This window comes from Lynx canadensis, chromosome F1, assembly GCF_007474595.2.
Source record: "Lynx canadensis isolate LIC74 chromosome F1, mLynCan4.pri.v2, whole genome shotgun sequence".
NCBI classification, from domain to species: Eukaryota; Metazoa; Chordata; class Mammalia; order Carnivora; family Felidae; genus Lynx; species Lynx canadensis.
In genome coordinates, this window is record NC_044319.2 from 2,637,813 (window position 1) to 2,647,359 (window position 9,547).

At 57.3% G+C, this 9,547-nt stretch overlaps 1 long non-coding RNA gene across 1 annotated transcript; it reads left to right on the forward strand.

The window, feature by feature from the left end:
- The first annotated feature begins 6,232 nt into the window (after positions 1-6,232).
- Positions 6,233-9,331, forward strand: LOC115505079. Its single transcript, XR_003965913.1, has 2 exons — positions 6,233-6,838; positions 8,766-9,331. It is a non-coding gene; the product is annotated as an uncharacterized LOC115505079 (long non-coding RNA).
- Positions 9,332-9,547: the final 216 nt, after the last annotated feature.

Genomic DNA, 9,547 nt, shown 5'->3' on the forward strand with positions numbered 1-9,547 from the left:
CCTGCCCAATACTTGGCCACCAGGGGCATTTAAAGTCCGGGTTCTCTTTTCCGCAAAAGGCTGGGCGCCTCTGCTCTCCACGGGTGTCGTTGATACCCGAGGCAGGAGGAACTTGGGGTGGATTCAGAGGTATTTGGGAGCACGGGTGTCCAAGCAGTACGTGCGTCCTAACACGGCTGTGAACTAAATGCATGGCTCTGAGCCACGTGCAGAGGCGCACAGCCACGTTTTGTCCACCTGGAACGTCGTGGCTCAACAATGTCACCCTTCAGACCACAGACGCCGCTAGTAAGCAAGCTGGGGGTGGGCGGGCAGGGAACGTGCTCTCGAGTTCGAGGCTGCAGCCACGTTGCAGGGAAGAGGGCTGGCAGGCGGTAGGTGCTCCAGAGATGTTTGTGGAATGGTTGTACCAGCCAGAAAAGGACGGAAGGGCAGCTTCAATGGCACACAAATTACTGCAAATATCCTGAACTTCTCTCATAGCAAAGCCCCTTCGATTCTCACTCCAGTCCCAACGACACCTACTTTACAAACAGTTCTGCCGGCCTTCATGATCTTGTTCGACACCCGCTACAGGCTAAAACCTGGAAGAGAAGAATGTTCATTCTACGTGTTCTTTACCATCAGGGAAGAGGTAAGAAAAGTAGGTGCCAGACTTCAAAACACGCAGCCGATTGGGACCCGCTGGGTAGCTGTGGATGGCTTTCCACGGCGTCGCGGTGCCCGAGGACATCCCCGTACATCACAGAACGTGGCCAGTGCTCAAAGTGATAACTGAGTCGTGACAAGTGGGTAAAATTAATTCCAACGCAGCCTTCTAACAAGTCAGGCGATCGAATAAAACCTTTGTAAAAGATCTCTGTTCCTTTGGGGGCCACTGAAAGAAGTGAAGGAATCCCAAAGCATTGTCATTACCTGAGACATCGTGGACTGTTTGAAGTTTCCTGCTTCTCCAGCCTGTCGCTGCTGTCCGTGGTCCCCATCTGCGTGGCGGTCACAGGGTGCCTCTGTCTCGCCCTCAGGGCCCTGCTTGTCCTGGGTGTGTGTGTCCTGGGCGCAGCCCTGCGGAGACCCCCAAGTTAGAGCCCGCGCTCTGAAGCTGTCCTTTAGCAGACCCCTTCCTGGTTTTCTTGGGGGCGGGAGTAGGAACAGGGTTCTCTAAGAAGTGTGGGATACTATGCTGATTGAACAGAAATCTTGTTTAGAAGTAAAATTAGGGGTAGGGCTCCTGGCTGGCTCAGTGGGTTGAGCCTCCCACTCTTGATTTTGTCCCAGGTCATGACCCCCCCCCCCAGGGTGGTGGGATCAAGCCCCGGGGTCAGGCTCCACCCTCAACATCTCTCTCCCTCTCCTTCTGCCCCTCTCCCCCGCTCACACTCCCTCTCTCTCAAATAAAATAAAAAAAAAAGTAAACTTAGTAGCAACCTGGGAGGTAAACCAAGGTAGTGAAAGCCACGTGCAGAGGAGGATGGGAGCGGGGCCTTGGATTCCTGCCCCCTGCTTGTGGGGCTGTGGCGTGGGGGGCATGCAGGTACTGGCCCCATCACCCCCCACCTCCGGGATGGCACTGACCCCAGGGGACAGAGCAAGTGAGTCCAGTTGGGGGCGTGGCGGGGCCAAGTGGAAGCTCAGGAAGAGGTGCAGAAGGCGGCACCTGGCGAGGCGAGTCAGTGGGACCCTGAGCGACCAGGGGCGCACACCAGCAGCGGAGCGCGGTGGGGGGGGGGAGGGGGGACTCCCGGGCAGGCTAGGCCACGCCCACAGGCTGGACCACGCCCACAGGCTGCTCTCCCCCGTAGACTGGGCCACACCCACAGGCTGGACCACGCCCACACGCAGGGCCTCTCCCGCCGGCTGCACTCCCTGGTATGCTGGACCACGCCCACAGTCTGGACCACGCCCACAGGCCGGGCCTCGCCACACCTCTCCTCGTGCGCCGGATTCCGGGACCCTCCGCGGATTCCCGCCTCCGTCCCAAGACTGACAGATCCTGGGGGCCGGGGGCGGGGGGGACAGAGCTGCCCCTCTAGGAACGCCCGCCAGGACCGGCAACGCAAAAAGTCCACCTAGTTATCTCACCCAGTACCTCAGGCTTTGACTATTTTAACCAGAACAACATAGCTACTAATTAACACGTGTTAGCCGAGAGGAAAGGCGTGCCCTGTGGCAGCCGCGGCTGTCCCTTCAGAGGTAAATAAAGCTGGGTCTGACGGCCTGCTTGTTGTCAACTGTGGTTCGTGGAAGGAGCCAGCCCATACATGCTTTCAAAATAAGAAGTTTTCTATTAAAACCTGGATTACACTGGTTCCTTTTAAAAATCAGAAGGTCCTGGGGATCATGTGTTGGAAGGAGGGAAGGCGGGCCCTCGGCTCCCCTGCCGCTGCCCTTCACCAGCACCCAGCACCCAGTACCTGGCACTGGACAGTCACGAGGCCCACCTGGCCCAGCAGGTGCTTCCCCCACGACTTCCCAGAGACGTGTCCCCGAAATCTCACTGCTGAGTCAGGAGTGACCTACCCCCGAGCAAGAGTGGGCAGAGAACCGGGTCTGGCTCCAGGAGGTTGGTGGGGGCAGCGCACAGAGCGCAGGCCCAGAGTCCCCGAGAGGAGGGCAGGGTGACCTGCCTGTTCACGCTCTGCTCTCGCTGCCTTGAAGTCCCCGATACATTTTGAACAAGAGACCTCACATGTTCACTTGGCGCCAGGCCCTGCAGACTACACAGGCCTAATCTGGGGAGTGGACGGGTCTCCTGAGAGCCTCCTGGGGAGGCGGTGGGGGGCGGTGTCCATGGCAACAGACACAGCTGGCCGGGGCAGAGGGCACCCCGGTGTCTCCAGGGCTGGATGCGGGTTTGATGGGAACGTCCTTCAAAAACCGTAAAGAACGTGGAAGTCGGGTATTGGACTTATTACTGGCCCCTGAGCCACGTGATGGTCAATTCGCTCAACCACAGGCACGGTTTTAGGCGTCGAGGACACAGTGGTGGGCAAAGTCCCAGCCATTGGTTCCAGTAAGGAGGCAGAAAGCCAGCAAGGAGAACGTAGGGGCCCCCATCTCAGGACCCTCTTTCTCATCCTTGACTGTGTATACACAAGTCCAGCCAGATCAGGCCTCGACCACTCAACAGAGCCACTGTGGGAGTATTCTGGGAAGATATATTCATGGCAAAATCTTGCTTCCTTCTGGTTTATGTACGACATGTCCCCCAAAGGAAAAAACAAAAAGTTAGACTAACTAGTGTCATCATTCTTTTCTTGCTTTTATTTTCCACTCCAGAACCATCTGTCATCACAAAGCGGTTTACTTTACACATCCAGAGGACACTGGACAGGGGACAGCGGTGACCCCTGGACGCCCCACCGCAAGGGGCCGGGAGAGGCGGGAGGGCAGTGAATCATCATCTGAGGTTGCTCGGGAGAGAGCTGAGCCGAGTGCTCGCTGAGGCAGGCGCAAGAGTCTGGACACGGCGTCGGACGGCCCTTGGGATGGTGAGACATTCAACAGGCGTCCCCTCCTGCGGTCCCCCACCCCCCCACCCCGCTGCCGCCCCAATCCAATCGGGGGAAAATGCGATGAAGTTCTGCCACTGTGGGTGTCTCAGCTGTGACACGGGGGCGGGGGAAGGGTCTGTGGTGAAAGATAGCGCAGAATTCTTTAAATTGAGATTCTTCATCCTGAAGTCTGTGGGGTCCGTATTGGCCCAGAGACAAGATTTGTAGTGATTTGTTATCAAATTCCGACCAGCCTCGGCTGCACACGAGGACCAGGTGAGACCCCACACCCACGCTGCTCCTGGAGACCCGGAGGGTTCGAAGGACCGGAAAGATCCGCAGTGTCTTAATAGGCTGGCTATGCCTGTGCTGGCCCAGCCACCTGTGCTGGCGGATGTCACACGTTTCTGGGCTGATGCTGAGCTAAGGAACCTGAACTTGGTTCTTCGCTTAAGCTTAGATGAACTTTACCACAATTTGTTGAGTTACATTTTCAGGAAAACCCAAGACTGAGGAAATTTCAGTCCTGGCGACCGGAATCCACACGGTCCTCATACTGTCCCCTTGCCCAGAAGGCCCCGACTCTTCCCTGGCAGGGGACACTGCTGGCCAGAGCTGTATTTTATAACTGCCAAGGAGCCCCCTGGGGGCTTTAGAAGCAGAGTCGCATGGCCAGATGTGTGCTCTGGATGTGTGGGGGACATCCAGGGGGGTCCACCTGGGACCGGCTCAGGGACACCAGTGAGGAGCCACTGTGGTCTGAATATAGTGTCCCCCCCCCCCCCATTCATAGGTGGAAACCTCACCCCATGTGATGGTGTTAGGAGGTGGGGCCTTTGGGAGGTGATGAGTCACGAGGCTGGTGGGTTAGTGCCCTCATCACAGAAACCCTAGAGAGCCCCTCGCCCTTCCCGCCAGGTGCGGACACAGGGAAAAGAGGATGGTCTATGAACCCGGAAGTGGGCTGGCACCAGACTCCAGGTCTGCTAGCACCTTGATTTGGGACTCCAGCTTCCAGAACTGTGAGAAGTGAGTTTCTCCTGTGTTATACCGTAAGCCACTCTGTCTACGGTCTTCTGTTATAGCAGCCGGAACGGACTAAGGCAGGGGCCCGCTGGAGTGCCCCAGAGGGGAGGTGAGTGGCCTGGGCGCTGTGTGCAATGATCCCAGGGCACCCAGGAACGTCTAATCCCAGGGCACTACCCGCCTACCCACGGATCTCCTGGGGAAACGTGCGGGGATCGAAGCAAGGAAGGGACGGACGGTACGACTTCTGTGAGGTCGCCGTGTTAATTCCCTCTCTTCATGTTTCCTTCCAAGTGTGGGAAAGACCGGTCCTCCATGTGGCATGAGTGCGACGCCCTGGTCCCTCTCCACCCTTCCGTGACGCCTCCCCCTGAGACAGCGCAGGCTGGGCTCCGCTTGTCCGCGTTCCAAGTCTTAGGGGAGACCCATCTGCCAGTCTCCCAGTCCGGAGGCTGACCGTGGCTGGGAACGCCTTGCTTCCGGGATAAGCCACATTCTCCAATATCTGCTTTGTCCGTAACAGAGACGGTAGTTTGGCGTCCGTACGCCTCATCCCTCCTTCTTCATCTCTCGACTAGTTCAGAGGTCGAAGGAGGAAAGCAAGCTTGTAATTTATGGGCCCCCCAAGACCTCGGCCCTAAATCCCAGCCAGTGTTAAACCGGGTCGAACCACGTGCGGTATTTCTTCGGCCGAGGCTGGAGACCAACGCGCGGTATTTCCCCTGGATCCCAACCCCCCGATTAAAAGGGCAACCTTAAACGTGAAGAGGAACCTCAGGGCAGCCGCAGGAGGCAAAGAGAGGTAGAATGCGTTTCCCCATTAAGGATCAAGGACTTCAAATGGCGCCCGTGTTCCTGATGGTCACCAACAGGGATCTGCGTCACGTGACCACACGAGGGGTCTTGTCTGGGGATTCACCTTACGTGGGGAGGAGGGCAGCCAGCCACCAGGCCACTAAACGCCGAGTGGCCTTGGCAAGACACCTTACCTTTCCGGGGCCTACTTCCACCTCTGGAATAGATGGGTCAGCCTGGCTCAGTGGTCCCCACCCTGGGCTGTGCATCAGAATTCCCGAGGGGGGGGGGCTTTAAAAACAGAGTTGAGGGGCGCCTGGGTGGCTCAGAAGGGGTCAGGCCTCCGACTTCAGCTCAGGTCATGATCTCACAGTCCGTGGGTTCAAGCCCCCCATCGGGCTCTCTGTTGTCAGCACAGAGCCCGCTTCGGATCCTCTGTCCCCCCCCCACCCCCACCCCTCCCCTGCTTGAGTTCTCTCTCTCTCTCTCAAAAATAAATAAACAAAAAAAAATTTTTTTTTAAATAGCACCGAGTTGAGGCTCTAGGTCTGGAGATTCTGATTCACGGAGTCTGGGCTGAGACCCAGGGGTCGGTCTTATGAATAAATAGCCTCTCTCCTCTGGTGACCCCGGTGCAGCAGGGACCCCGGGCGAAGCTGGGTGGAAACGGTCCGTCCACGGCGCGCAGCGCAGGTGGGCTTGTGAGAGCGAGCCTCCGGGCACAGCCGTGGCATGCAGCGAGGGTGTCAGGGTGGCTGTGGGCTTTCGGCCTTGGAGAAGGCCCGGTGGGCCCTCAAGGGCCTGCGAGAGAACAGGAGTGAGACAACAGGAAACACCGGCTTCCTCCTTCTGGTGTCTGAGGAAATAAGTCAGACCCGCCCACCGGGGATGCTCCCGGTCCCGTGCGCCCGAGGGCCCCCCTGAGGATCAGACGCGTGCGTCTGGGCGACAGGGTCTCTAGCTGGGGATCTCCCTGGTTGGGAGCCTCGCAATAAGGGTCGGCGTGAAGATTCAGGACAGTAGTCACTCCAGGGGGCTTGTAGGGAAATTTCTTCTCCCGCCCCTGGCCGTGCCTTGGTGGGGACCCAGGTGCTTCCTACAAAGGCTCTCGGCCCTTTCTACAGCCTTCCCTCCGCCAGCTCATCTTCCTGGCCCTCTGGACTCGCGGCCAGGGCCGCGTTCCCTGATTCATCCCGAGTCAGGAGAGAAACCCGATCAGCTCTCTGCCTGGAGCTCCAGCCACTGCTCACTGGTCAACCAACGGGTCAGGTGACCCCACCCACCCCAAGGGATCCGCATTGGGATCGCAGCCAGATCCGCGCAGCAAGGATCGTGGTGGTGGTGGTGGTGGGGGCGGGCAGTGGGGTGTCAAGCAGCCAGGATCTCTGCGGCCTGTCCCCCGCTGGCTGTCGCAGCAAGGTGGGGACGGAGCGGCGCGGTGGTCCAAGTATTCAAAATCCACGTCAGGGAAATTCTTCCACAGTGACCCAACACTTCCTCGGCACTTGGAGGCCAGCACATCCTGGGTAAGGGCACAGTTGTGTGACCACGGGGGGGGGGGGGGGGGCGGGGGGGGTCTGTCTGGCTACTGTATTCCTGGGAGACCAAACCTGGGGAGAGGTGAACACAGAAAACGCTGGATGCCCAGCGGGTTAGCAGAGGCTGGTGGGGGCGCTTTGGGTGCTCTGTCCCCTGGAGCTCCTCCACGGAGGCCCTCCCCTCCCCCCATAGCAGCGTCTCCCAGGGGGTCATGGGAAGGAGCATGAACTGATTCCAGATCCCCAGTTTTCCGTAATGTGAGGGGGGCGTTCCTCTGAGCCCCCTTCTTGGCCACATTCTCTGGTCCCTTTTCCTTGCCGGGGCCATTTTTCAAGTGTCCTTGGCCAGAGCTGCTCTGAGGGGTCATGAGGCTCTCCGGGAGGCGGGCGCTAAGGTGGAAACATTGGGAGGTCATCTGACTCCTGCAGAACTCCCCCCCCCCGCCCCCGCCCCCCAGACCGCTGATTTCCAGCTAACCACTAAAGGCCAGAACGCATTCCAGGCCAGCTTTAGCGGTCGCCTGGGAAACTGCCTAGTAACCGTGTCAGCAACTGAGGGTGTGCTAACACCACACATCTGAACGGCTTCTGAGTCCTGAACGGGACATGACCTTGAGCCGCTGCACTCGGGATTTCAAGGGTCCCCAAGACAAAGTCCAGGCAGAGTGGGGGCGGTGAAGGGTGGGCAGCATCTGGACGAGGTCCCCGCGGGCACCCGGGCTGCGGGGACCAGGCCCGCGGCCCAGCAGGGGCCCGAGGCAAGCTATGGCCTCCCCACCTCCTCTGCTTCCCTGGAATCAACTTGGCCGCCAGGAGGAACCTCCCCCACCCCTCACCCGCGGAAACCCACCACTGTGGACGGAGGCCGCCCATCTCCCTCCTGCTGGCCGCTTTGTTGGTGGGTTCAAATTGTCACCCGTGGCAGACAGCAGGGGCACACGGTACCTTTTCCTAAAGATTGAATCCCCAAAGCGAGAAACAGGGTCAAAGGTTACAGGAATTTTTCAGACTCTTGCCAAATGACTTTCCAAAATATCTGTGCCACTTTACAGTATCACCGTCGGTGGATGAGGAACATACATGTCGCCCTGGCTCCTCTGGGTGGGTGTTCTTATTTTAAAAGTCTTGGGGCGGGGGGGGGGGGCGCCTGGGTGGCTCGGTTGAGTAAGCGGCTCAGGTCTTGATCTCAGGGTCGTGAGTTCAAGCCTTGCGTTGGGCTCCACGCAGGGTACGAAGCCTACTTAAAAAAAAAAAAAGTCTTAAAAAAATTTTTTTAATGTGTATTTATTTTTGACAGAGAGAGACAGAGCGTGAGCGGGGGGAGGGGCAGAGAGAGAGGGAGACCCAGAATCCGAAGCGGGCCCCAGGCTCCGAGCCGTCGGCACAGAGCCCGACGCGGGGCTCGAACCCACGGACCGTGAGCTGACATCAAGAGTCGGATGCTTAACGGACTGAGCCACTCTGGCGCCTCCAATACCGTTTTCATTTTTTTTTTTTTTTTAATTTTTTTTTTCAACGTTTATTTATTTTTGGGACAGAGAGAGACAGAGCATGAACGGGGGAGGGGCAGAGAGAGAGGGAGACACAGCATCGGAAACAGGCTCCAGGCTCCGAGCCGTCAGCCCAGAGCCTGACGCGGGGCTCGAACTCACGGACCGCGAGATCGTGACCTGGCTGAAGTCGGACGCTTAACCGACTGCGCCACCCAGGCGCCCCAACCGTTTTCATAAGACGTAAGATGCACGAGATAATGTGGACAAAGTGCTTAAAAATAGACTTGTAAAAATAAATGCTTGATACATACCAAGCCTCGTCCACATTTCTTTCCGATGTTCCCCTGTGGTTTCTGGGCTTAGCGGTAATTCCCTTCTTTTCATTAAAGTTTTCATTAATATTAAATTATGGTTTATTTTAGTGTCTGTGGTAGACTTTAAAAAATGCTTACCCTTTCATTCACATGGACCTTACTTTGGTGTATGAAATAAAGTGAGCTTCCAAATGCTTTTGTTGACGAACCTACCTGTCCATCTCGCCCTTGGCTTCCTTGAGACGCCAGCATATCCTGATGTAAATGTCTCCATTTCACCTGAGCCAATTCAAACAGGTTTCTGTAGCTTGTGACCGAGAGAGCCCAAAAGTAAATTTCACCCTAATCACGGCCGGAGGAACGTCCCCAGCCAACGGGGCTGTGCTCCTGCGTGACCTGGAGGTTCCAACGCTGTCCCTACATCCGCGCGTCAAGGCACACGTAGCCACCCTGCCACCACCTTGACCTAGACGCCCCGACGCTGTGCTGCAGATTGAGACACATCCAGGAAGGCCGCTGTCTCTGACCCGGTCGATGGGCTGTCGAGAGACCCAAGGGGTAATGTGTGCGAAAAACCCATTAAAACCCACCATTACCGTCATCATGATCACCTCATTTCACCCCCCAAAAAGAGCGTACGAATTGGATGTTAATAATAAAACACTTTTGAAATGTTTGGGGATCCGTGTTTCGAAAATATCGATACTGTTTCCCAGCCGATAAAGGTGATGAGAGCAGACGTGGCTTTAGGTGCGCCCTGGAGGCCAGCCTGTCCCCCCTGCCCCCTTGTTTTGTTTTAGAAATTCTTGGTTTTGCTGAGGGGTTCACTCCTGCTCGGAGGTGGGGGGAGGGCGTGTCGTTTTGTCACTTGGCCATTTTTCTTAGACGCT